The following is a 27,918-nucleotide window of genomic DNA, read 5'->3' on the forward strand; positions in this document are numbered from 1 at the left end:
AAAACAAGGTGAGTTACATTCAGTTCTTCAGTGAATATTAGGTCATTTCCTTCTTCCGCACCTGCTCCTCCATAAAATCACCCTGATTTAAGAAAATGCTAAATATAACATGGATCATACCTCCTGATTCATAAAGCATTATACATGAGATGAATAAGAGAGGACATATGAAAAGGCAATAGTAAGTAGACTGATATAAACGAGTGTGGATGAGAAGCTGTGAGGTAGGTATTGCCTCTATTTACATTCGTGGAACTGGTTGAAACTTTGTGTGTAGTGCATGTCCACACTGGAACAGCCAAGGAGAGGTGCTCGGGAACTGGTCCGAGAGCACTCCATCTTGGCTCGCTTCCTAAAGGGGAGGACACGAAACTGGAACACGTTTCCTGCCGCGCAGGACTGCAGGAGTCTCAACAATGTTAGGTTACAGGATAGTTCCTTGTAGGCCAAAGCTAATATGGCTCCCCCCCATCCCGCTACTCAGAAACCATGGCAATCAAAGCTCGCTCCCTCTTATGACCCTGGCTACGCTCCTCTTCTCTGGGCTTTTCCCGGGTGACCTCGTGTGACCTTGGTCTTCCACCCTGCTCTCCATCCCCCACATGCTACACACAGGGCTGCTGCTTGGACACAGCCTGCCATGTTGTCCCAGATAATCCCTTCTTGTCACATGTCATGGCCTATGTCACTCTGATAAGAGCAGCCTAGGGACACCTTCTCCAAACCACCCAGAAAAGCACCTATTTTTCTTCTCTAGTGAATCCTCTGAATGAGGTAATCCTCCTCTCTCCGCATTTCAGTCATCCTCATTTTTAAAAGGAGGCCTGGTTTTTTTGCCTCAGCATGAAACTGTAAACTTCCCATTGTCACACAGTACCTTCAGCCCCCCATTGTCTGCTGATCAAAAGACTTCTTCTCCAGCCTATGAATTGTTTTTCAAGGATGGGAGAGAAGTCCATAAAACCACTTCACCTTTTTCAGCCCATTCTAGTGGAAGCTGTAAGAAATCAAACCCTTTATGTACGACTTCTCTTCTTTTGAATATAATAAGATTTGTAGGAGACCTAGCAAGAAAATCAGCATATATGAATGTTTTATGTATTTGAAAAATAGAAATGTCAGAGCAGACCCATGCCGCATTTGGGAAGAATGCAATGAAGCAAGAAGGAGAGTTGTCTTACTTTGGGGGCTAACAGGGTGCTGTTCAAATGCTGATTAGGGAAGAAAGAAAAAGAACACTTTCCTGGTGCCTCTGAGAGACCTTGACACAAGAAATAAGGCAAGAATTCTAAGCTGTGTTGGGAAGTCTAAAATTTCACGTGCTGCCTTGTCGTCTTTAGCTTCACAGGGCACTGAAGACCTAACAGGTCGTCCCCTGCTGTGGCCACAAACACTCCACACCTCAGGCATAAGTCTCTCCTTAGGGCTCATTCCCCTTCTCGGCTGGACAGTTGCCAGCTAGCTGGTTATCAACCTAATGGCGTAGCTGCCCTGACAGCCCACAGAATTGTTCAGATAAGCTAATCACACACTCCTGTGTAAACCAGGGAGCACCTCACCTCCTCCTTACTACAAAGCCTGCCCCGTATGGCCCCTAGTGGTTCACTCTACTCCGGAGTGCAGCCCCCATGTGTCCCTGCGAAGCACATGGTGTCCTCCACTCCTAGAATGTGAGTATTGTGACCAGTGTCAAGTGTCCCATGTTTGGCCACCTTCTACTATTTAGCCCATGTATCCCTCCGTCACCAACGGGGTGAGTAGGAGGCAATCAGAACAGGAGCCCACACTGGAAAGTCAGGAATGGACATTTTTCAGAGCAAATAGTTTCCAAGTAACTTTTTAGTGGAAAACCATCGCAGTCGCGGGAAGAGTTATCTAGGTAAAATGTGTACGTCAACATCAAGGAATACTGTACAGGCATCAACATCATCACAGTATTTTGCAAGAACACATTAAACACATTAGAACAGTTATCTGTTAGGATGCTAGGGGACCGAGAGATGGGTACAGAGATACCAGGGAATAAACAAATAACTAAAGCGACCAGATGGGGCCTTATATCAACTCTACACCATAATGTGCCATGAATTGAGGACAGGATAGACACACCCTCCGTATTCCAGGTACACTTTGTCCCCCCCACCCAGAAGGCAGTAATTCATGTGCCTGGTTTGTGTGCATGTTAAAAAATGGCTCTTTGTTTCCTGTCTTGGAAATCTATTTTTATGTATTAATCTTCTGACCAGTTACTTTATTAACCTATTTTATGTTTTCTAATAGCATTCAATGTCATCTGTAGGCTAGGTAGGCATCCCTGATCACCTGCAAATAAATAGTCTTGCTGCCTCCTTTCTCATATGTGTCTCTCCTACGTCGTTCTCTTCTCTAATTGAAATGGCTAGTACAGCTGGAGCAATGTTAAATAATCAATGATGAGTGCCTCTCTTTTTTCCTGACTTTTATGAGGTTGCTTCTGGCGCTTAATGATTAAGGATGCTGAATACTGTTTTATAAATATTCAGCATTATACTTAATTATGAAGCAATAGGTATATTATTACAGTCACAGTAAAGGGGTATTTTATTAGGACATGTTCTTTGTCAACCAGGAACGGGAGTTGAATTTTTACCCCATATCACTTTTAGACCTCTGGAATTAATTGTGTGGCTTTTCTGCCTTGGCCTCTTCTTAGAGTGACAGATTCTTTTATTTGTATTATTATTTAGAAGATGCACAGTATATTTTATAATACGAAAGGCAAGCAGTCTAAATCTGGGGCTGTTCTCAAATCAATGTGTTGAGGAGTATTACTACATGAAGACGCAAGTCTAATTGAATGAGATGGCCACAAAACTCCGCATGTCCTTTGATGTGTGGCATTCCAGATTCTTTTCATTTTGCCTCACAAGGAATGATTCCTTTGGGAAACCTGGCTCAGGCCCCAGCTCCATCTTCCCCAGAATGCCTATCACTATTATGGCATGTTTGCTTGTGATCCAGTTTTACTTCTGTGCAATCAACAGCGTGGATTTCTGTTCCCCCAAGAGGAGCCGTTTCGATGCCTCTATTTTGTCCTGATTATGAGCTGCATGATATATTCGTCTGTGTTTACATTGTAAATTTTCTGCAATGCTTCCATGATTTATTCAGAATTTGATGTTTGGGAGCAATTACTTTGATATAAAACCTGTAGGCTCTGTGAAGGCAGAGACAGCATCTGTTTTATCTCTAGGGTCTTCCTAGCACAGAGCTTGGTACATAGATGATGCTCAATAAATATTTGATTATTTTTGTTTGAATTTGTTTTGAAACATTACAGGGATTATATGGTTATATCTTTAGAAAATACTAATTTTATAGGAAGCTGTCTTCGAAAGTGCTATTAGGAATGCTGTCATCCTACCCTTTGTGCCTTTTTCCAGCTTTAATGGGACATAATTGACACATCCCATTGTACAATTTTAAGATGTCCAGTATGTTAATTTGATACACTTATATATTGTGAAATGATTACCACCCTGGTGTTAGCCAACACCTACATCCTCATATAATAACCATTTCTTTTCTGTGATGATAATATTGAAGACCTACTCTCTTAGCAACTTTCAAGTGTATAATACAGTACTGTTTACTCTAATCACTGTGTTGTTCATCTCCAGAACTTACTCATTTTATAACTGAAAGTCTGCAAGAGATTTAAAAGTACTTCCATGGTTTAATTAAGATTTTATTACTCTTTAAAGTGAACAACGCATCTTCATATTTTACTTCAATTGATTTTCACCTAGATCTTTCGGGATGAGTATCCTTAGTATTCTATTTTAAAGATGAAACAAATATCACAGAGATCAGGGAATTTACACAAAAGCACTGATTTGGTAATCCCCCAAAAAATATACCCAGCAATTTCAAGTCCCAGATCAATGAATCTTCCACTGTATTTTTACAAAATATCCCTGTTCTTTTTATATTCATCTCTAAACACTGTAAGAAAATAACACTTAAAATAAATACTAAAACCAATCAGAAAGCGACAATGAAAGACAAGGTCACACAACAACAGTGTTTGGCCCGAGGGCAACTCCACAGAGAATGAAAGAAATTTATTATTGGTAGGGAAAAAAGTGCACTTGAAATACTTTCAAGTAAGAAAAGTAAAGTATTGAATGATTCCAGTGAAAAAAATTACCAGAAAAAAAGCAGATAATACATTTATAAAAAGTCCCTCAGGGCAGAGAACACATTTTCATCCTTGCTTTTCTTATACCTAGAGCAATTAATATTTGGCATTTAGAACATGCTTGAAAATGTCCTACTCATTTATGAATAAATAATCATAATAATTTACCTCTAGGTTTATGTAAAACATTTTGAAAATCACAGTAAAATTTCAAAATGTCTATGTTAGGTTGAGGCTCTTTTCATTATTATTAAAAAATCATTGATAGCTTAGTTGTACATTGAACTTAAACATTATTCAAAAAATGCATCACTTAGAAGTCAACTTTTGTTTATTCTTGTGGTCTTAAGGAAGGATAATGCACAATTTTTGCATGTCGAGTTTGATATCTAACTCCTGTGTTTTTGTGACTTCTCTCTGGACTTCCTGCTCTTGAGATTCCCATCTGAGGAGTTAGATGATCTCCCTATGACTTTTTCTTTATTTCTTTTGATGTGACCTTTCTCTTCTGCCATGTACACCTCAGAAAGCAAGACATCCATAGAAACCCAGACTCTGGAGTTCAACAAACCTCACTCTAGGTATGGAAATTAAATATAGGTATGGGCACAGCAAATGAAATTTGTGTCATTCTATGTAGAATTATATGATCCCAGAGTTGTAAGGAAATGTACAGTTTATTCTAATCACTCATAGAAGGCATAAAGGCACACTCTAACAGCCTTCCATTAAATGGTATGGTTTGTAATTTTTTTTTACTTCATTTGATTTTTTTTTAATTTTCTTTAAGATTTTTTATCTATTTGAGACAGAGAGAGAAAGCATGAGTTGGGAGGGGAAGGGCAGAGGCAGAGGGAGAAGTGGACCCCTCCATGAGCAAGGAGCCAAGGAGCAGAGATTGATCCTAGGACTCTGGAATCATGACTGGAACCTAAAGCAGATGTTTAACCAACTGAGCCACCCAGGCACCCCATGTTTGATGTTTTAAATTGTAGTGGTAATTCTTGCCTACTTTACCAACTCAAATAATTCAAAGTATAAAGTTAATAATCTGCATAAGGTCACACCTTCTTACAATATCAATCCTTTGGAGCAGCTATTATTAGTAGTTGGGCATACATCATTTCACACCTTTTTTTATGCTTATGCAAGCATCAATAGGCATACTCAGAAATACTTTCAAACATAAATCATTCTGACCTTGCAAGAGTCTTTCAGAAACTTCCTAAGATTTTATGATACCTTAGAAACTGAGATCTATATTAATTAATACTTAATTATCTTTAATAGACAAACTTCATTTTATAAGAATTGTGCCCTTTGATTTATTTATGCATAATCATGTTCAATATAATGGAAATGTAGTTTAACTATACAAAATGCTAACACAATTTTTAAAGAAGTTTTAAAAAATATACTAAGTATATATGTAATTCAAACATTTACCTTAGAACTTTATGATTTTATAGTATAATAGAATTAAATTTAGGATCATGACCAAGGATGTCTCAGTGCTCCAATTCAATACTGTTTTGTATCAAGACAAGAGAAAGAGAACAGCATTGAAAAGAAAAAAAAAAATTTACAACTGTATTTACTAAGTTTATGATTGCTATAAAAATCCAAGAGCACCTATAGTTACATATTTACAATCAATATAAGTTCAGCAATGTTATTATAAAAGAGCAACTTGCAAAAATCATTTTTCTGTACAAAAGCAACAATTGATTAGAACTTAAAATTTAATTACATTGAAATAAATAGTACTGGTAAGAGAAAAAAGGCATCTAGATAAACATTAAACCAACTATGCAAAACCTACAGGGATAAAATTTTAGGGAATGATATTAAATAACTTTCTGAAAAAATGAAGAGTTTCCATGTTCCTGAGTAACAAAAATTAAAACCTTGTAAATGTCAATTATCCACTAATTGACATATAAGAATCCAAATCCAAACACTGTGGGGTTTTTTTGGAATTGCCCATCAATTATACAGTTTATATGGAAATCCAAAAAGTCAACAACCAACATATTCGTAAAGAACAAGAGAAATTGGTTGTCCTACCCCCAGGCGATCTCAAAGCTTCATGTAATGACTGACATAGCACGCTATTTACACAGGGTTAGGTAAATGGACCAATGCCACAAAATAGAATGAAATATGACAAAGGCAGTGTTACTTAATAAAGAAAGAATGGATGGCACAATAAATCATCCTGCTAAGACAACTGTATATCTAGCAAGAAAAAAGACAAAGTTGGATTCTTGCTGCTTTAAAGATCCAAATTTAGAGATTAAAATCATTCAAAGAATGTAGAATATGTTTATTCCACCGGAGCCCTCTTAAAGACACTACAAAGAGCACAAACATAACATAAACTGTTGATAAACTTGACTATCTAGATAATTTCTCTGCACCAAAAGTTTATCTAGAGACAGAGGATCACTTACCTAGAGAAGCATACTCATTTGAACAGAAAAGCCTGCATAAGACTATGCATTGTAGCCTTGCTTGCAATGGTGAAAGATTGAAAATTAAAACTTAGTTTCAATCCACAGAAGGATGGAAATATAATTGCAGTGTATTTATATAATATGATACCATAAAGCAAATCAATGGACTTTAACTAAATATTCAACATGGATAAAAGTATCAGAAAGAAAACACTGAATAAAAAATCAAGTTGTAGAGGGAGGAGTCAAGATGGCGGAGAAGTAGCAGGCTGAGATGACATCGGGTAGCAGGAGATCAGCTAGATAGCTTATCTAACCATTGTGAACACCTACAAATGCAACAGGAAATAGAAGAGAAGAAGAGCAACAATTCTAGAAACAGAAAATCGACCACTTTCTGAAAGGTAGGACCTGCGGTAGGATTCTGTGGAGAATCCAAAGCGACAGGAAGACAGACTGCGGGGGGAGGGGCTGGCTCCCGGCAAGCAGCGGAGCAACGGAGCACAAAATCAGGACTTTAAAAAGTCTGCTCCACGGAGGGACATCGCTCCAGAGGCTAAACCAGGGGGAAGCCCATGCGGGGTCAGCGTAACCCCAGGTCCCGTGGGGTCACAGAAGGACCGGGGGTGTTTGAGTGCTGCAGAGCTCGCAGGTATTAGAGCGGGGAAGCCAGCTACAGCAACAAAGCCAAGGAGTGAGCTCTCAGCCCGGGGTTACTTTGAGCTGCTCACAGGCTGGGTGGGCTCAGAGCTCGCCCAGAGGCCATGGACACGGAAGTGACCGGGCACTTTTCTCCAAGTGCCAGCAATTGACTGCTTTCCTCCAGGTGCGACCGGAGGCTAGGGAGGCAGGGTGGTTGGGCGCTTTTCTCTGAGGGCCCACTGAGGAGCGGGACCTCAAGCACTCGGCTCCTCTGGGCCAGAGATTGGGAGGCCGCCATCTTCATTCCTGTCCTCCGGAACTCTACGGAAAGCGCTCAGGGAACAAAAGCTCCTGAAAGCAAACCCGAGCCGATTACTTAGCCCGGCCCCTGGCAAGGGTGGTGCAATTCCGCCTGCAGCAAAGACACTTGAGAATCGCTACAACAGGCCCTTCCCCCAGAAGATCAACAAGAAACCCAGCCAAGACCAACTTCACTCACCAAGAAGAACAGCGGAATTCCAGAGGTGGAGAAAGCAAATCTTATCTGGACAAAATGACAAGGCAGAAAACCTCACCACAAAAAAAGAACAAGAGGCAGTACCGAAGGCTGGGGACCTAATCAATACGGACATTGGTAATATGACAGATCTAGAGTTCAGAATGACGATTCTCAAGGTTCTAGCCGGGCTCGAAAAAGGCATAGAAGATATTAGAGAAACCCTCTCTGGAGAGATAAAAGCCCTTTCTGGAGAAATAAAAGAACTAAAATCTAACCAATTTGAAATCAAAAAAGCTATTCATGAGGTGCAATCAAAAATGGAAGCTCTTACTGCTAGGATAAATGAGGCAGAAGAAAGAATTAGTGACATAGAAGACCAAATGACAGAGAATAAAGAAGCTGAGCAAAAGAGAGACAAACAAATACTGGACCACGAGGAGAGAATTAGAGAGATAAGTGACACCATAAGACGACACAACATTAGAATAATCAGGATTCCAGAAGAAGAAGAAAGAGAAAGGGGAGCAGAAGGTATATTGGAGAGAATTACTGGAGAAAATTTCCCTAATATGGCAAAGGGAACAAGCATCAAAATCCAGGAAATGCTAAGAACACCCCTCAAAATCAATAAAAATAGGTCCACACCTCGTCACCTGATAGTAAAATTTACAAGTCTTAGTGACAAAGAGAAAATCCTGGAAGCAGCCCGGGAAGAGAAGTCTGTAACATACAATGGTAAAAATATAAGATTGGCAGTGGACCTATCCACAGAGACCTGGCAGGCCAGAAAGAACTGGCATGATATATTCAGAGCACTAAACGAGAAAAACATGCAGCCAAGAATACTATATCCAGCTAGGCTATCATTGAAAATAGAAGGAGAGATAAAAATATTCCAGGACAAACAAAAGCAGAAAGAATTTGCAAACACCAAACCAGCTCTACAGGAAATATTGAAAGGGGTCCTCTAAGCAAAGAGAGAGCCTAAAAGTAGATCAGAAAGAAACAGAGACAATATACAGTAACAGTCACCTTACAGGCAATACAATGGCAATAAATTCATATCTCTCAATAGTTACCCTGAATGTTAATGGGCTAAATGCCCCAATCAAAAGACACAGGGTATCAGAATGGATAAAAAAACAAAACCCATCAATATGCTGCCTACAAGAAACTCATTTTAGACCCGAAGACACCTCCAGATTTAAAGCGAGGGGGTGGAAAACAATGTACCATGCTAATGGACATCAGAAGAAAGCTGGGGTGGCAATCCTTCTATCAGATCAATTAGATTTTAAGCCAAAGACTATAATAAGAGATGAGGAAGGACACTATATCCTACCCAAAGGGTCTGTCCAACAAGAAGACCTAACAATCTTAAATATCTATGCCCCTAACATGGGAGCAGCCAACTATATAAACCAATTAATAACAAAATCAAAGAAATACATCAACAGTAATACAATAATAGCAGGGGACTTTAACACTCCCCTCACTGAAATGGTCAGATCATCCAAGCAAAAGATCAACTAGGAAATAAAGGCCTTAAATGACCCACTGGACCAGATGGACATCACAGATATATTCAGAACATTCCATCCCAAAGCAACAGAATATACATTCTTCTCTAGTGCACATGGAACATCCTCCAGAATACACCATATCCTGGGTCATAAACCAGGTCTCAACCGGTATCAAAACATTGGGATCATTCCTTGCATATTTACAGACCACAATGCTCTGAAGCTAGAACTCAATCACAAGAGGAAATTTGGAAAGAACGCAAATACATGGAGACGAAACAGCATCCTTCTAAAAAATGAATGGGTCAACCAGGAAATTAAAGAAGAATTGAAAAAATTCATGGAAACAAATCATAATGAAAACTCAACGGTTCAAAATCTGTGGGACACAACAAAGGCAGTCCTGAGAGGAAAATATATAGCAGTAGAAGCCTTTCTCAAGAAACAAGAAAGGTCTCAAATACACAACCTAACCCTACACCTAAAGGAGCTGGAGAGAGAACAACAAAGAAAGCCTAAGCCCAGCAGGAGAAGAGAATTCATAAAGATCAGAGCAGAAATCAATGAAATAGAAATCAAAAAATAAAACAATAGAACAAATCAATGAAACTAGCAGCTGGTTCTTTGAAAGAATTAATAAGATTGACAAACCCCTGGCCAGACTTATCAAAAAGAAAAGAGAAAGGACTCAAATAAATAAAATCATGAATGAAAGAGGAGAGATCACAACCAACACCAAAGAAATACAAACAAGTATAAGAACATACTACGAGCAACTCTACACCAACAAATTCGACAATCTGGAAGAAATGGATACATTTCTAGAGACATATAAACTACGACAACTGAACCAGGAAGAAATAGAAAACCTGAACAGACCCATAACCAGTAAGGAGATTGAAACAGTCATCAAAAATCTCCAAACAAACAAAAGTCCAGGACCAGATGGCTTCCCAGGGGAATTCTACCAAACATTTAAAGAAGAATTAATTCCTATTCTCCTGAAACTGTTCCAAAAAATAGAAATGGAAGGAAAACTTCCAAACTCATTCTATGAGGCCAGCATCACCTTGATCCCAAAACCAGACAAGGATCCCACCAAAAAAGAGAATTACAGACCAAATCCTTGATGGACACAGATGCAAAAATTCTCACCAAAATACTGGCCAATAGGATCCAACAGTACATTAAAAGGATTATTCACCATGACCAAGTGGGATTTATTCCAGGGCTGCGAGGTTGGTTCAACATCCGCAAATCCATCAATGTGATACAATACATTAATAAAAGAAAGAATAAGAACCATATAATACTCTCGATAGATGCTGAAAAAGCATTTGACAGAGTGCAGCATCCCTTCCTGATTAAAACTCTTCAAAGTGTAGGGATAGAGGGCACATACCTCAATATTATCAAAGCCATCTATGAAAAACCCACCGCAAATATCATTCTCAATGGAGAAAAACTGAAAGTTTTTCCACTAAGGTCAGGAACACGGCAAGGATGTCCGTTATCACCACTGCTGTTCAACATAGTACTAGAAGTCCTAGCCTCAGCAATCAGACAACAAAAAAATTAAAGGCATCCAAATTGGCAAAGAAGAAGTCAAACTATCACTCTTTGCAGATGATATGATACTATATGTGGAAAACCCAAAAGGCTCCACTCCAAAACTGCTAGAACTTGTACAGGAATTCAGTAAAGTGTCAGGATATAAAGTCAATGCACAGAAATCAGTTGAATTTCTTTACACTAACAAGACAGAAGAAAGAGAAATTGAGGAGTCGGTCTGATTTACAATTGCACTCAAAACCATAAGATACCTAGGAACAAATCTAACCAAAGAGGCAAAGAATCTATACTCAGAAAACTATAAAGTACTCATGAAAGAAATTGAGGAAGACACAAAGAAATGGAAAAATGTCCCATGCTCCTGGATTGGAAGAACAAATATTGTGAAAATGTCTATTCTACCTAAAGCAATCTACACATTTAATGCAATCCCTATCAAAATCCCATCCATTTTTTTAAAGAAATAGAACAAAGAATCCTAAAATTTATATGGAACCAGAAAAGACCTCGAACAGTGAAAGGAATATTGAAAAAGAAAGCCAAAGTCGGTGGCATCACAATTCCAGACTCCAAGCTCTATTACAAAGCTGTCATCATCAAGACAGTATGGTACTGCCACAAAAACAGACATATAGATCAATGGAACAGAATAGAGAGCCCAGAAATAGACCCTCAACTCTATGGTCAACTAATCTTCGACAAAGCAGGAAAGAATATCCAATGGAAAAAAGACAGCCTCTTCAACAAATGGTGCTGGGAAAATTGGACAGCCACATGCAGAAAAATGAAATTGGACTATTTCCTTATGCCACACACGAAAATAGACTCAAAATGGATGAAGGACCTCAATGTGAGAAAGGAATCCATCAAAATCCTTGAGGAGAATGCAGGCAGCAACCTCTTTGACCTCAACCGCAGCAACTTCTTCCTAGGAACATCGCCAAAGGCAACAGAAGCAAGGGCAAAAATGAACTATTGGGATTTCATCAAGATCAAAAACTTTTGCACAGCAAAGGAAACAGTTAACAAAACCAAAAGACAACTGACAGAATGGGAGAAGATATTTGCAAACGACATGGCAGATAAAGGGCTAGTATCCAAAATCTATAAAGAGCTTATCAAACTCAATACCCAAAGAACAAATAATCCAGTCAAGAAATGGGCAGAGGACATGAACAGACATTTCTGCAAAGAAGACATCCAGATGGCCAACAGACACATGAAAAAGTGCTCCACATCACTCGGCATCAGGGAAATACAAATCAAAACCACAATGAGATACCACCTCACACCAGTCAGAATGGCTAAAATTAACAAGTCAAGAAATGACAGATGCTGGCGAGGATGCGGAGAGAGGGGAACCCTCCTTCACTGTTGGTGGGAATGCAAGCTGGTGCAACCACTCTGGAAAACATCATGGAGGTCCCTCAATAAGCTGAAAATAGAGCTACCCTATGACCCAGCAATTGCACTACTGGGTATATATCCTAAAGATACAAACGTGGTGTTCCGAAGGGGCACGTGCACCCGAATGTTTATAGCAGCAATGTCCACAATAGCCAAACTATGGAAAGAACCTAGAGGTCCATCAACAGATGAATGGATAAAGAAGGTGTGGTATATATACACAATGGAATATTATGCAGCCATCAAAAGAAATGAAATCTTGCCATTTGCGACGACGTGGATGGAACTAGAGGGTATTATGCTTAGCGAAATAAGTCAATCGGAAAAGACAACTATCATATGATCTCTTTGATATGAGGAAGTGGAGATACAATGTGGGGGGGTTGGGGGGAGGTAGGAAATGAAAAAATGAAAGAAGATGGGATTGGGAGGGAGACAAACCATAAAAAACTCAATCTCAAAAAACAGACTGAGGGTTGCTGGGGGAGGGGGCACGGGAGAGGGTGGTGGGGAAATGGACATTGGGGAGGGTATGTGCTATGATGAGTGCTGTGAAATGTGTAAACTTGGCGATTCACAGACCTGTACCCCTGGGGATAAAAATACATTATATGTTTATTAAAATAAGTAAATTAATAAAAAAAAATGCAAAAAAAATCAAGTTGTAAAGGATATGTGCAATGTGCTACCATTTACATAAAGCTAATATCATCATAAATAATGACATTATTTATGTTTCTTCAGAGATAACTTCACAGGGTAACTTAAAAGTGTTAAAATATCCTTAAGCACATGGAACACTAAATTAAGGACCAGATTTCTTTGGAAATGGAAGAAACTAGAGTGGGAGTGAAAAATGTTCACATCTGATAGCCATGATTGGTTAAATGGTTGTTGTGCTTATATGTATGTTGAAATTTTTCCTTTAAAACACCCAGTGTGGCAAAATTGTCATCCATTCTTAAAAGAGATAATACCTGTTGCTTAAGATGCACAGTATTCAGTTTGTATTTAAGGATCAGATAGTTTAGTATCACTATATACTTAATGTGATATTAATGAAGTATTCAGTTTGTATTTAAGGATCAGATAGTTTAGTATCACTATATACTTAAAACTAAAATCATATTGTGCATAATTAGATGCCCAGAATATGAAACAAACACTAAAACCTGGAGTCCACTGGGAGGTTGGCAGATTTAGGTCTCTTATCTTAAACCTAGTCTAGGGCACACCTGCACACTTATCGTTAAATGGAAGAGTACTTCTCATTCTGTTTGAAATATATTCATTCATTCATTTGTTCATTCATTCATTCAGGTTCTCTTTCATTCTCTTATTCTTGCTCTCTTTTCACATACAGTCAGAAAATAGCTTGAATGAAGAGCAGTGGGCTCATTTCTGTGCGCTCTGATTTACCAAGGGTAGTCCCAAATCCAATCCTTCATTTATTCAAACTTAGAAACCTCGGCAGAGAGTAGCCAAATGTCTATTTTTCATAATTTTCTTCCTTTCCTAATTATCTATCTTCAATACAACATTATTAAAATCCAAACGGGCTGTGAAGGCGTTCTCAACAATTTGTGTTTCTGAGATTAATGAGTACTGGGACTTTGGCTGGCAAAGGCAATGGAATTCATAGTTAACACTTTATACTTTATGGCCATTTACCATTGTTTAGATCAATTTATTGAGTACTCTACTGGCACTACCTTATGTACTCAAAAGCTTTTAGACGTTTTCATTAAACCTATAATTTTTCTCAATTGTTGGCCCAACATTTCATCATCACATTTGCCCATTCTGCTTTGACAGGCTTTGCCATAAACACATATATATGTGCATTTATAGATACATATATATGTGTACACATATACATATCTATGTATATGGTATATATGTATATGTGTGTTACATTGAAGCAAAAGTAAAATCATTAAAATAAAAGTGTCTATTTTAACAGTATGTCATAGTAGAGACAAAAGTTTTGAGAAACAGTGATCTGACCCCAAGTTAACTATCTAATTGGACAGACAGCCACAATTCTATGTCAGAGCCTACCTATTTTAACTCAGTATGTAATTGTTAATTTATAAGGGCTCTAAATCTCAATATTTTGCAAAAGATACATCTTTCTTTAATTTATCTGGTCTTTAGATATTATAGACATTTCCTCATCCTAAACCTCATCCCAACACAACTCCTACTTTCACCAAAACAAAACAAAATGACAAACCCACTCCCTGATTTTATAACCTCTCAATTCCAAGAGTTTCCATTCATGCAACTCCAACCAGAATCTTTCCCTCCTAAAATCTGTTACATTTCTGCATTAACTTCCTAACACTAAACTTAGTTCTAGTGGTTAAGATTGTGGATTACGGAGTCAGAAAACCTAGATTTAAGTAAAGTTTCTGCATTTTCCCCCATCTATGAAATCAAACCTCATCAAGTGTCAGTTTCCTTAACTATAATATGGTGATAAAAATGATACCCACTTTGGGGCGCCTGGGTGGCTCAGTGGGTTAATCCTCTGCCTTCGGCTCAGGTCATGATCCCAGGGTCTTGGGATCGAGCCCCATGTCGGGCTCTCTGCTCAGCAGGGAGCCTGCTTCCTCCCCTCTCTCTCTCTGCCTGCTTCTCTGCCTACTTGTGATTTCTGACTGTCAAATAAATAAATAAAAAAAATCTAAAAAAAAAAAAAAATGATACCCACTTTGGTGGACTGCCATGTGAAGTACATGAGAAATACTCTGACAGTTTTTAGAACTGTATTTATCATTTAGTAAATGCTCAATGACTTTTAGGTATTACTATTGTCATGGTCATACTAGGCTTCCCCATTATCGTTGGAAAAAGCAGGTTTTGGGCACCTGGGTGGCTCAGTTGGTTAAGCGACTACCTTCGGCTCAGATCATGATCCTGGAGTCCCAGGATCAAGTCCCACATCGAGCAGGGAGACTGCTTTTTCCTCTGACCCTCCCCCCTCTGATGCCCCTCCCTCTCTCTCACTCATTCTCTCAAATAAATAAATAAGTAATATCTTTTAAAAAAAAGAAAAAGAAAAGAAAAATCAGGTTTCTCTTATATCTGTAAGCAAAGCTATAGTTTTTGTCCACTCATTCTGGTTGTCAGCATAAGAACACAGGTCTTGCATCCACTATCTACCAAAACCATCTGCCTCTTTGCTTGACAGTTCTCATCTTTTGTCCATATGTTCCGACTATCCCTTCTTCATATCCCACAACTATTCGACATCTCAACATATTATCTCTCAATTAAGGTCTTACAAAAAATACGCTCTTTGTCCTTTTTTCCTCACCAAAATGTAAAATCCACAAAACAGTAATAAGGTCTGTTGTATTCACCAGAATCTGGAAAATTCATAAATAATATCAGTAGGCCTTCAGTAAATACTTACTAAATAAACAATGGACAAAATAATGCTTAAGTTCAAAGAGGTTAGAGAGCTTGTCTGCTTTATGCATTGCAAAACTGGTACAGAGAACAAATCTGAATTAAGTAAGGAAAACCTGGAAACTATAAAATAATAACGTATATACATTTGAAATCCATAAAAGAAGGCAATCAATAAAGAAGGCAAAATATGCTGCTCTATCACAAAAGGTATATGAATGGCAAATACACACATGAAAAGATGTTCAACATTCTTAGTCATCCCAGAAAGGCAGATGATACCACTACAGACCACTAGAATGGCTGGGGAAGAAAAAAAAAAAAGACCAAGGGACCAAGGGTTTTAGGTTGTGGAGAAAATGCAACCCTCTTTCTGCCAGAAGAAATATAAAATGATACAATGACTTTTGAAAGCATTTTGGCACTTCCTTAAAAAGTTAAATATACATCTTTCATATGATCTCACGCCACTTATTATACACAATAATACCTAGATCTTATACACGAAGATCCATACCCACTTTATTTATAAAACTCCAAAGCAAAAACAACCCAAATGTCCATCAACAGATAAACTACAGTATACCATAAAATGAAATAAGAAGGAATGAACTAGTGATACATTTAATGTGATTCTATCTCAAAATCATTATGCTGAAAGAAGCCAGACAGAAAAGCACATATACTCCATCTATATAAATCTGTACGAAATTAAAATGAATCTGCAGTGACAGCAGAGTGGTGACTGCCAATGGACAGTGATGGAGGAAGGGATGGATTGCTAATGGGCACAAGGAAATTTGGGGAAGAGATGGAAATGTTTGCTATCTTTTTTGTGGCGATGGTTTCATGCGTGTACATGGAAGTCAGAACTCATCAAATGGTACACTAACTATGTGTGTCTCCTGGGCATCAATTGTATCTCCACAATCCTGTAAGAGTCACTTCAACCTTGTGTTCAATAACGATGACAAGGTAAGAATGATAACATCTACCATTCAGTACACTAACTTTTGCTAGGAAAGTTCTATGCTTTTCTCAGGGCAAATTGTCTTCACATCCTGCTTCAGCCCATATTTGCCCCCCAAACCAGTGTTTGACTTGAAGAGTTTTGACTGTATGTGTTTTTGGAAGTGGTTGTAGGGAACAAGAGTTGCAAGGAAGGGATGCATAAGATAGGTGAAGGGTACAAACTTCCAATTATAAAATAAGTCATGAGGATGAAAAGTACAGGATGGGGAATACAGTCAATAACACTGTAACGATGTTGTATGGTGACAGATGGGATCTATTCTTACCATGGTGAGCACAGCTTAATGTATAGAATTGTCAAATCTCTCTGTTGTGTACTTGAAATTAATATAACACTGTATACCAACTATACTTCAATTTAAGAAAGAGTTGTAAGGGATACCAGAAAAGTAAAAAATGAAAACAGAGAAAGGCAACCAAGGGTAGCTGCTATGACCTCATCAGTCTGGAGATCCCTAAGGGCCTCTAGTTTGTCACCCAGACCTTTCAGGTATGCATACATGCCACACCAGCTAACGGGGCTTCCATAGGCGGCCCACACTGTTACTAACTCACAACATACCTGCAGAAGCTGAATCAAGATTCTTATCAAGCTATACCTTGTTGAGTCAATGGCTAAAGGCAAAAAGATGAGCTGAGAGGTAAGACATGGCACAGAAGATGCCAGACACACATCCTTAGAAAATAAGTACTATTAAGACCTATTTTTAAAAAGGACTAAATGGAAGACTGGAGAGATTTAACAATTTCTCAAAGGTTATATGTTTTCAAATGGAGACCTTGATCCCAACACTTATACATGGTCTTAATAAAATTTATTCACTTCTTATCCAGTCCTTCCTGAGACTGCTTCCTCACTTGAAAAGGTGAATTTCAGTTTGATGTTCCTGTGAAAATATTTGTTATTTATGCTAATAAAATACAGAATATGGAGACAAGGCTAAAATCCTCCTTGACCATCACTCTCAAATTTTACTTCCTTCCACTGAATTAGATACTATTATCAGATACCTATGCTCCTGAACACTTTTCAAAATATTTCCCTATATTACTGTATGCATGTAAACAGATTTATACACATGCATTAATTTATATAGATTAGTATTTAGTAATATGTATATATTTACATATACTGATAATTGTACAATACTTTGAGAATCTTACCACATAAGCATGCAAATGGATAAAGCTAACATTCCTTCTAAGACTAAATCTGATTTCTAAATAAGTCTGTTTTTATTACAAATGTTAACCTACCTTGAAATAAGAAAAAACAGAAAGTTTAATTAAGAGTAATTCAACTAATGAATTGGAATGTCATATTACTATTACCTAGGCAGTATCTATATTTAACTTTAAGTGACCAAGCTTCATTTATGCTTGATGACTAACACTCACAGATGAACTGCCAGCTTAAAAATTTCAGATTCCTCCAAGAAGGGTGCAGTGGAGCAGAAATCACAACTTTGAAAGCATTATCTAATTATGTATGGAAAGGAAAATATTAATTACTAGGAGAATTTGCTCAAATGCAGTCAATTTCAACCTAACTTTGTCTGTAAGACAATACAGTCAAACATTTCTGATGTTTACTACTCTGTATACCAAGATAAATTAATGATCTTTACATTATTTCACCTTTTACTTAATTGAGTTAATCTTCATTAAATATATCTTAAAGGATAATTAGGAATGAATGCAAACCAAGAAGAAACAGAATTGAAGAATTCCTGAAGTTATTTTTCCATTAAACACATACAGAAATGCATTATTGTTTTTCACATTTCTTTTTTTCCATTTTTTATTGTGTTATGTTAGTCACCATACAGTACATCATTAGTTCTTGATGCAGTGTTCCATGATTCACTATCATTATTTTAAAATCTTGATTATCCCTAAAGAATTACATGTCATTTTTTCAAATGTAGCCAGTCTATATAAGTGTAGTAGTTTCCATCGTCAACCATGCTTCTTCACTTTTTCCTGCATTCACCCTTTGGTTACGTGACTTTGCAGTTCTTCTCCTTGACTTTGGGGGCAGCCGTGCATAATTGCTTTGGCCAACTGATTGATAGATATAAAGGGTTCCAGTTTGGAGCCTAGGCTTTAATAGGTTTTATCCATTTGGACAGACATTCTTAGGATTCTGTCATTGCTACTGGAAGAGTATTTCTGGATAATATGCTGATCCAAGGTGAATGGGAAACATATACAAGAGACTCAAAGAACTGGAGTATGAAAGAAAGTTTCTTTAGCTGTTGTGACCCACATAAGCAGAACCAGAGACATGTAACAGAGCCCAGCTGAAATTAGCGGACACACCCCAGCCCCTAGCTAAGTAAGATCCTTTTGTTATCTCCCATGGAAGTGAATAAATTGTTGAATGTCTTGAAATTTTTTTAAAACGTTTTAGTTTCTTGTTACACAGAATTATTGCCACAATAACTAACTGATGCTTGTACTGTGTGTGTATGTGTGTGTGTTCCTAAATTTGCATGCTGTTAAATTCTTTTGTCTGGTTATATCTCACCCACTGCCAGCTCGAAAGGGTTGAAATATTAATAAACATTAAGCTATTAGTGAATGCATTTTACTTGTTACAGAAATACTTGTAACTTGCTGAGATACTTGTTGAGAAATCCAATGACCTTGTTTCAAGCCTCAGCTCCAGAGCCCGTCATTCACAAGGTGTTGTGACTTTAAGTCATAGTTTACCATGGGAACTTCGGTGTTATCATTCAAATGCAGTGGATATGTAAATATTTGGCCTCAAGTGCAACCTCGGAATCTTCAGTAGAGTCATAGGGCATGATCAATTAATGATATTTGCCATTACTACATGGATGAAGGAAAAGTAGGTCATCTGCCAGGTATTTGCCTTCCCTTCTCAAAATATCCCTCAAACATCACCAGTTTACCTATTCAGTTTTGTGGCTAACCACACATTACTCCCATAATCCATACTACTTAAATGAAAATTTCTATAGAAGTCAAACATTATAAATAACCAAAGTCAGTAGAATTATACAAGCACCTGATTTAGAATTCTAGTCTCATGGTACAGCCCCAAAAGATTATTTCATCTATCACACTTATTTAACAAGTGAGATACTAAGAACGCAAAGGTTAAATAATTATGCCATGGTGATATATTTGTCTAATAGCAAAATTCAAACTAGACGTCTCCTCCTTAACCCCTAGTCCAACACTCTAACCAGGAGGCCTCTCTAAATATCTTGTGGCCTAAAAGTCATTTCTATGATTTTACTGACTACTGCTTTATAGAGAGTTAGTCTTAATTTATAGACCCCCTTCTTTGAAAGATTTTATTTATTTATTTATTTGACAGAGAGAGCAAGAGAGCACAGCAGGGGGGAGCAGTAGAAGGAGAGGGAGAAGCAGGCTCCCCACCCAAGCAGGCAGGGAGCCCGATGCGGGGCTCAATCCCATACGGTGGGATCATGACCCAAGCCGAAGGCAGACGTCCAACCATCTGAGCCACCCAGGCGCCTCTTAATTTATAGCCCTTTACAACAGAGTAATAATTTTTAAAAAAGAAGGATTTTACACATTTGGGAAATAAACTCACAGTTAACCAATAAATCCGTATTTTCTATATTATTGAATACGAAAAAGCAAAGACTAGAAAATGTTAAAGTATCTTCCAATGTTTTAATTAAAAGTCCAAGAGTCTCTTCATCTTTTTTGTTTTGACTAACCCTCTCATTAACGAATATGTGAATCTTACTTCAAATCTAACTCTTGATGTAAGTTTCTAGAGAAAGAGGCTATAAAAGAATTGCATATGAGCTTAAATTTATGATTCCTCAATGGGGGAAAAAAAGTAGATTCCGAAGTGTGTTTTCAAAGGTGTGGGATCGGTGAGCCTCTTAGAATTACTCTAACTCTAAAACAATTAAAAAGAAAAATAAATTGTACAGGTTTGGGAAAAAAGAGAAGAAAAAAGGATTGATTATCAGTATCAATGTATGCTTCATCTAGTACAGGTTTCTTAACTTGGTTAATTGAAAAATTGGGTGTATGTCTGCACTTGATGCAATGTTGATTTAATTTCAGAAATAAATTTATTGTTAAGGAGATGTGGAGATAAACTCCAGGGGAGGTGAAACAATGTTAACAGCCACTCTCTGGTAGCTTCATTGACTTCAAGATACAGAAAGACAATTCAAACAGAGAAGATGCAGAATTATATGCGGTATCTGATTCAGGGAGGTAATGGTGCATCCCAGAAGGGGGTCAGAAAAAAACATTAAGTCAGCCAATGCACTTAAGAAAATATGTTTTCTGCAAACTGAGGGTTGCCGGGGAGAGGGTGGTTGGGTTATGGACATTGGGGAAGGTATGTGCTATGAAGTGTGTAAACCTGGCCATTCACAGACCTGTACCCTTGGGACTAATAATACATTATATGTTAATAAGAAAATTAAAAATCAAATTAAAAAAAAGAAAATTTGTTTTCTGGTGTTAGACTTCCACAAGTGTTTTGACTTGCCATCTAGAGTTTTCTGATTTTATTTGTATCAGACCACTGTTTTCTGATTGCTGCTAACAATTTATATCCCTCCTGCAAACTCTGTGTTTGAGCACAAGTGAATGCATGGGTGCAGGCAGAAACAAATGCAACTCAAATGGATACCATTTTCTTCTTATCCTATCTACTTCTGTAATGCAACACTTTTACTGATATGAAACTAACTGCATCAATCTGATATTCAAAAGGTCCATTCTTGGGGCACCTGGGTGGCTCAGTGGGTTAAAGCCTCTGCCTTCAGCTCAGGTCATGATCCCAGGGTCCTGGGATGGAGCCCCACATCAGGCTCTCTGCTCGGCAAGGAGCCTGCTTCCCCCTCTCTCTGCCTGCCTCTCTGCCTACTTGTGATCTCTATCCGTCAAATGAATAAATAAAAATCTTAAAAAAAAAAAAAAATCTTACATGATGTGACTGGTGGGAGAAGGGGTAGAGTTGCTTACACTTAAAAAAAAAAAAAAAAAAAAAAAGGTCCATTCTTTTGTTCCATGGCCACCATCTGGCACTACCACCAAAGCCAGCTATCCTATAGATTTGTTCTTCATAGCCTAAGAATCTAGACTTGAAAGAAAGATTTATAATAATTTAGGGCCAGTATTGGGAAAGCAGTATAAGTGGAGTCCAACAGGCCTTCTTAAAACGCCCAGTATTCTGTCTCTCTCTCAAATAAATAAATAAAATCTTAAAAATAAATAAATAAATAAAATGCCCAGTATTTACCTAATGCTGTGTTGGGTGCTGGAAATAGAAAGATGAATAATACATAATACATAATACTTAACCTCAAAGAGTTCACAGTCTTAGGCTGTCCTGATGGTGTGTCCGTAGGGTTTATTTGATATACAAAGAGTGGAAGGCCATTAAATTAATAGTTAAAGGGGTTCCTAGGGTAGGGTAAAGCAAGATTTTCATCTTCCTTGGCAGTTATTAATGGGTAGAAGTAATAATTAGTGTATAGTAACCATCTAACCCTTATAGCTAGTCCTACAAAGGATTTGAGGCTGTTAAACATATAATTGACCCATAAAATTGCACTCTTCTTTTTCATGCCTTCTCAGTCATGAAGAAAGCAGATTATCCCCACCCTCACCTGTTCTGGAGATACCTCTTAACTTTATCTTCTGTAATTGTTCCTCTTAAATATATTTTAGTTCACATTTTTAAAAATTATACAATATTTATATGAAAAGTTCAAACTGAGGGTTTTTTTGTTTTTGGGGTTTTTTTTTTAGATTTTATTTATTTATTTGTCATAGAGAGAACACAAGCAGGCAGAGTGGCAGGCAGAGGTAGAGAGAGAAGCAGGCTCCCTGCTGGACAAGGAGCCCGATGCGGGACTCGATCCCAGGACCCTGGGATCATGACCTGAGCTGAAGGCAGCAGCTTAACCAACTGAGCCACCCAGGTGTCCCCAAACTGAGGATTTTAGAGGGGCGGGGGTAGGAGGTTGGGTAAGCCTGGTGGTGGGTATTAAGGGGGGCATGTATTGCATGGAGCACTGGGTATGGTGCATAAACAATGAATCTTGGAACACCGGGAAAAAAAAAATAAAACAAAATTACAATATTAAAAAAAAAAGTTCATACTATAAAGGGGAAAATATTTTTTAAAAATCCTAATTCCAATACTCAAAGAAAATCAATAATGACACATCCTATTCATTTTGTCATTCATTTATAATTTCAACAAATATTACTAAAGGCCTACTATGTGCTCTACTTGATGGTATTCTGGATTTCTTCCTTACATAAATACACATTTAACAGGTAACTTTCACAAAACTAGGATCATGTTGTATTGTTATTTAAGCTTGAAAGTATATGTGGTAAATATTTTTGTGTATCATTAAACACTGTTTCACTTATCCAAGTATTCAGGGTCTGATGTTAGCACACCCCATTTACAGTGGACTGGCCACAAAAAATAGCTGTATCTATAAGCATTGTTTCAGTGTTAAGTATCTATAATGACCAAAACTAAAAATACCTTCCTGAAATTAGGTGGAAGCTTCTTGAGAACAAGGACAATGTATCATATTTTCCTTTGTCTACTACAATATATATGGTTAAGTATATAAAAATTGATAAATCTCTGAATTGCTACCAATTTGTCATTTTATTTAATCTTCTAGGAGTACTTCAAGGTACTCATATTATCTCTATCATGTATAACAAATGACATTGCTTTAATACACGCTTAGCAATTAATCCGCTTAGTTTTTCTTTTTATCTATCCCCAGAGAAGACAACATGTTCCCCATTCCCACTGGTCTCATTATTATACAAGTAAGATACCCTCTTCTCAATGAACTTTCCCACCATATTATAATCATCTGTTTACCTGTCTGCACCCTCCAGCCCTGACTAGATTATAAACTCCACCAAGGCAGGGGCCACATTCATATAGATTATCACTACACCATTAATGTCTGTAACTAAGTGTGTAATAATTAGTTAAGAGAGAAAGGTAAAAAGTTGAAATGTTCTGGACCATCATGTTAGTAGTTGGGCTAGAAAGCTCATATGGAAAGTGCCAGAAGTTTACAAAACATCTGAATGTATGATGATCATCCTGTCCACAGGGATCTATCTACATGGAGACATATCCCCCAACAACTTTCTTCCCCACTTTTACCTCCACTACTCCAACCGACCACATTTGGGGAACTGGTTGGTTTTTCCTCTTAAAAGGAGGCCTGTCCCTGAGGTAATTTTAAAAGGCTTTTGGGGGTTTGTTTGTCTAGATTCCTGACTCACACAGTAATCTTTCATTCCTGACCAGTTACTGTCTGCTTTGAAGGAAGAGAAGCACACAAACAAGTGTTCTGAATACTGGTGTCTGGCTACGTCTTCATTTTCTATAGCTGTGAGATCTCTCACTCCGGACTGTTGTCCCACACAGCTTGGAAAATAGGAGTGCTTTAAGAGTGAGGAACAGAGCATGGGCTGTGGTGTCATTAAGCCCTGCATGTGAATCTTGACCTTACCATTATTGAGGACAGAAGACATGTTTATCATAGCTTTTCTGACCCTAACATCACCAACTATGAGAAGAGGGATTTTCCACAGGTTGTTGTGAACATGAGAATAGATCATGTGTGCTGATACATACCAGGAGTCAAGAAATATTAATCCACGTTCTATGCCATGATGACCAGCAATACCTGAGGCTACTTCCAATCCTGCCATATTTGTCCTCACAGTTATTATTCAGAGCTTTGGTTTTACCACATTCTTAGTGAATCTCTCACTACTGCTTACGCTTCCGTCTCCACAATAACTTCTGTAAAACTGATTCTCTATATCTGTGGGGTAGGTAATAAAAAAATAAAACACCTTAAAAATGTGAGCAAACTAAATACAAAAGCTTAATATCCCAAAGAAACAAATCTGGTATATTTTCAGGAGTGATTATACAGATCCTGTGCTTACCTTCTAAATCAAATCCATCAACAATTTTTAAACATGTTCCTATTAATGTTGTAACTTTGTATTTGTGCCCTTGTTCTATTTTGTAACAGTCAAGAGAAAACCATGATTAATGCCGTCTTAAAAAGTTCAATTACAGTTTTATTGTTTCTGTCAATTTTATATTACTAGTACATCATGGTTTTTAGCAGCGTAACCACTTTGAAATGTACAGTTCACTAGTGTTACATCTATTCAAACGGATATTCAGAATCAGATCTTTTCGTGGTCTCAGAGGTTAATACATGTAACATATTGAATTTGGTCATTTTCGTGTTTTCTCTAAGAATAAGGAATATGTAAGAGTGAAGTTCTTTCTGATAACTTTTAATTTGACTTTAAAATTCATAGTGAGAATCAAAAGGCAGTTCTAATTGTCACTAAAATTCCAATTCCCTTATTAAACATATCTTGAATTTGTAAAGTATACATTTTCAAAAGAAAAATCCCTTTTCTAAGACTCCTAATTGTTATCTAATTGTCTTTGTTTTTTTTGTTTTTAAAGACTTTATTTATTTATTTGACAGAGAGAGAGATCACAAGTAGGCAGAGGAGCAGGCAGAGAGAGAGGGGGAAGCAGGCTCCCCGCTGAGCAGAGAGCCCGATGCGGGGCTTGATCCCAGGACCCTGGCATCATGACCTGAGCCGAAGGCAGATGCTTAATGCACTGAGCCACCCAGGCACCCCTTGTCTTTGTTTTTTAAGTAACGTAGAGATAGGACTTTGAAGACTGAAAAAGCACTCCATCTTTTTTTCTTTTTATTTCAAATTTTTACTTAAATTCCAGTTCACATACATGGTAAAACTGGTTTCAGGTGTAGAATTTAGTGATTCATCACTTACATATAACACCCAAACACTGTGTGTTTTAATTTTCTGAAAGGGTAAACCTTCTTTATGTGATGCAACTAATTAGGGAATAACAAAATATATGTAGATAAATATTGATATGGACAGATATAAAAAAATAACTACCAATACCTGTATATCATCTACACTCATATATCATGAGTATAGCAATCTGGGGGAGAAGCAACAGGCCAGTCTAGAGCAAACATCCTTGCTTCCTGATGCATGCAGTTTCAGTGAATCTTTGTATACTTAATCACACTCTTCATTCTTGACCTTACTCTTGGTGTCCTTTAGAAATCCTTTCCAATCCTTCCCCATAACCCCTACCCCTAAAGTTGACCTCAGTGTAGAGCTCATTAAGATGCTCTGCCCTTCATTACTGGAAAACTCATTTCCATATTTGTTTTTCTTTTGTTTGCCCCTCATTTGTTTTCCTCGAATGCTATAATTATGAAGCTAGACCACTCAGCAAAGCAAGTGTTTATAGTCTCCACAACGGAGCTTGGGCTGAGCCCTTTTACCTACCTGACTACATTCTCCTGGGGAGATGCTTAGCCACCTTCTCTCTTCTGCTTAATATTAGGCAAATATTCCAGTTCTGTTTTCTCTCACTTTATTTTTTGTCTTGCTTTTTACTCTCCCCAAGTATGCCTCATGTGCATAGTTTCCTAATGAATTAGTTTAATTGATTTAAATTCGCTAACCTGTATGCTTTTCCCCTCTTACATAATGGATTTCTCTAACCAATGTCTCCTTCAATGGCATGATTAAGTCTGATAGCCATTTTCAAATCTTCCACTCATTTACTTAAATTTATTCCCCAATCAACAGTTTATGAGAGTGTATGCTTTTCTATATATCGCAGAACTATGTAAATTCAGACTTTCTAAATTTTTACAAACCTGATAATAGTATTTCATAGTTTACTATAAAACTTCAATTACCAAGGTTTATGTTTTCACATCTTCTTATTTTTTAGCCATTTTTACCTCTCTCAATATTGTTTTCCATTTTTTGCCCACTTTTCTAATAATTTATGTTTCTTTTCCAACTGATTTTGAGCTTGTCATAAGTATAGAAAAATCAGACCTTTATAACTTAAAGAAAAACAGTATCTCAGTGACAAATTTTGAGTGGTGAGTTTTTTCCTGGAATGGAGAGTACTTTTTATAAATGTATACTTAGTTCTCCATTATAATAGGACTTTTAAAGTACCTTTTATCTTCTTTTTGTCCTGGTTTATGGTATTTTCTTTTTAACTTCAGGGATATTAAAAATTCTTATAATGATTTTTGTCTCTATAATTATTATCTTATCTTTGTATCTAATATCTATTGTACCTTACTCTTTGTTTTCCCTCTCTGAATCCACTGTAATTATTTCTAGACTTCCCCTTGTGATTAAGTTAGTGTTCGGCTGTTTCTGTTCTGTCCCTTGATCTTTTTAAGTTTTAATTAGTCCGGTATGTGTCGTCTGAATCATTTCCATAATTCTGTCTTCTCCAGTTTCAGCTAATTCTGTCTATACACTTAGCCAACCCCCCATACACATACAATCTTGAAGTCCTTGTTTTATTTAATTCATGTTCTCAGTAACTTAGTAATATGAGGTAGTCTCAAAAAGCTTCCTTCTTTGCTTTGTTTATCTGGTTTTGTTTGAACAATGTTTTCTAATGCTTTCCAGAGCTGACTATTCCTGTCTTCAGTTTGCCTTGTGACTTTTCTAATCTGATTTTGCTTTGGTATATTCATGTAGCTTTCATAGCCTTTCTGTGGTTTTTCTTTCCTTTGCTAATCCTAAAATAACTTTACCAGCAAAGTATAATAATTGAGCCCTACATGGTTAAATAAAAATCAGTACAATATGTGATAAAAGCTTACCTGTGGTGTTTATGTCTATCAGAATCAAAACACCAAAGAGAAATCTTCATTCCTAACATCAAGATTTGCTTGCTGTTCTGAGATTCAGCCATTTTTCTTAAATAAACATTCCCAGTTTGCTACAAGTCTTTGGTTAATTCCCAGAGTTTTGAAAAATTCAATCTTGATATACTTGACTTTTTTTTCATTACTTTTGTGAAAGGGTGAATTTTTAGAGGTCCTCACACTGCCACTGTCATGATGTCACTCACTTCTCTTAAGGTTTTGATAAGCCTTGAACCACAAGTGTGCTGCAGCCTGGATAATGGAGTGGATTCCTCTGGGAAATTCTCTATGCCTGGAGACAGGCTCATATCATTTGATGAAGGTACCCTTTCATCCCCTCAAGAGACCATGTGGGCCTAAAGTTCAGCACTCAGAGGAACTCTCAAGTTTGGACAGC

Source organism: Martes martes (genome assembly GCF_963455335.1).
Source record: "Martes martes genome assembly, chromosome: 12".
NCBI classification, from domain to species: Eukaryota; Metazoa; Chordata; class Mammalia; order Carnivora; family Mustelidae; genus Martes; species Martes martes.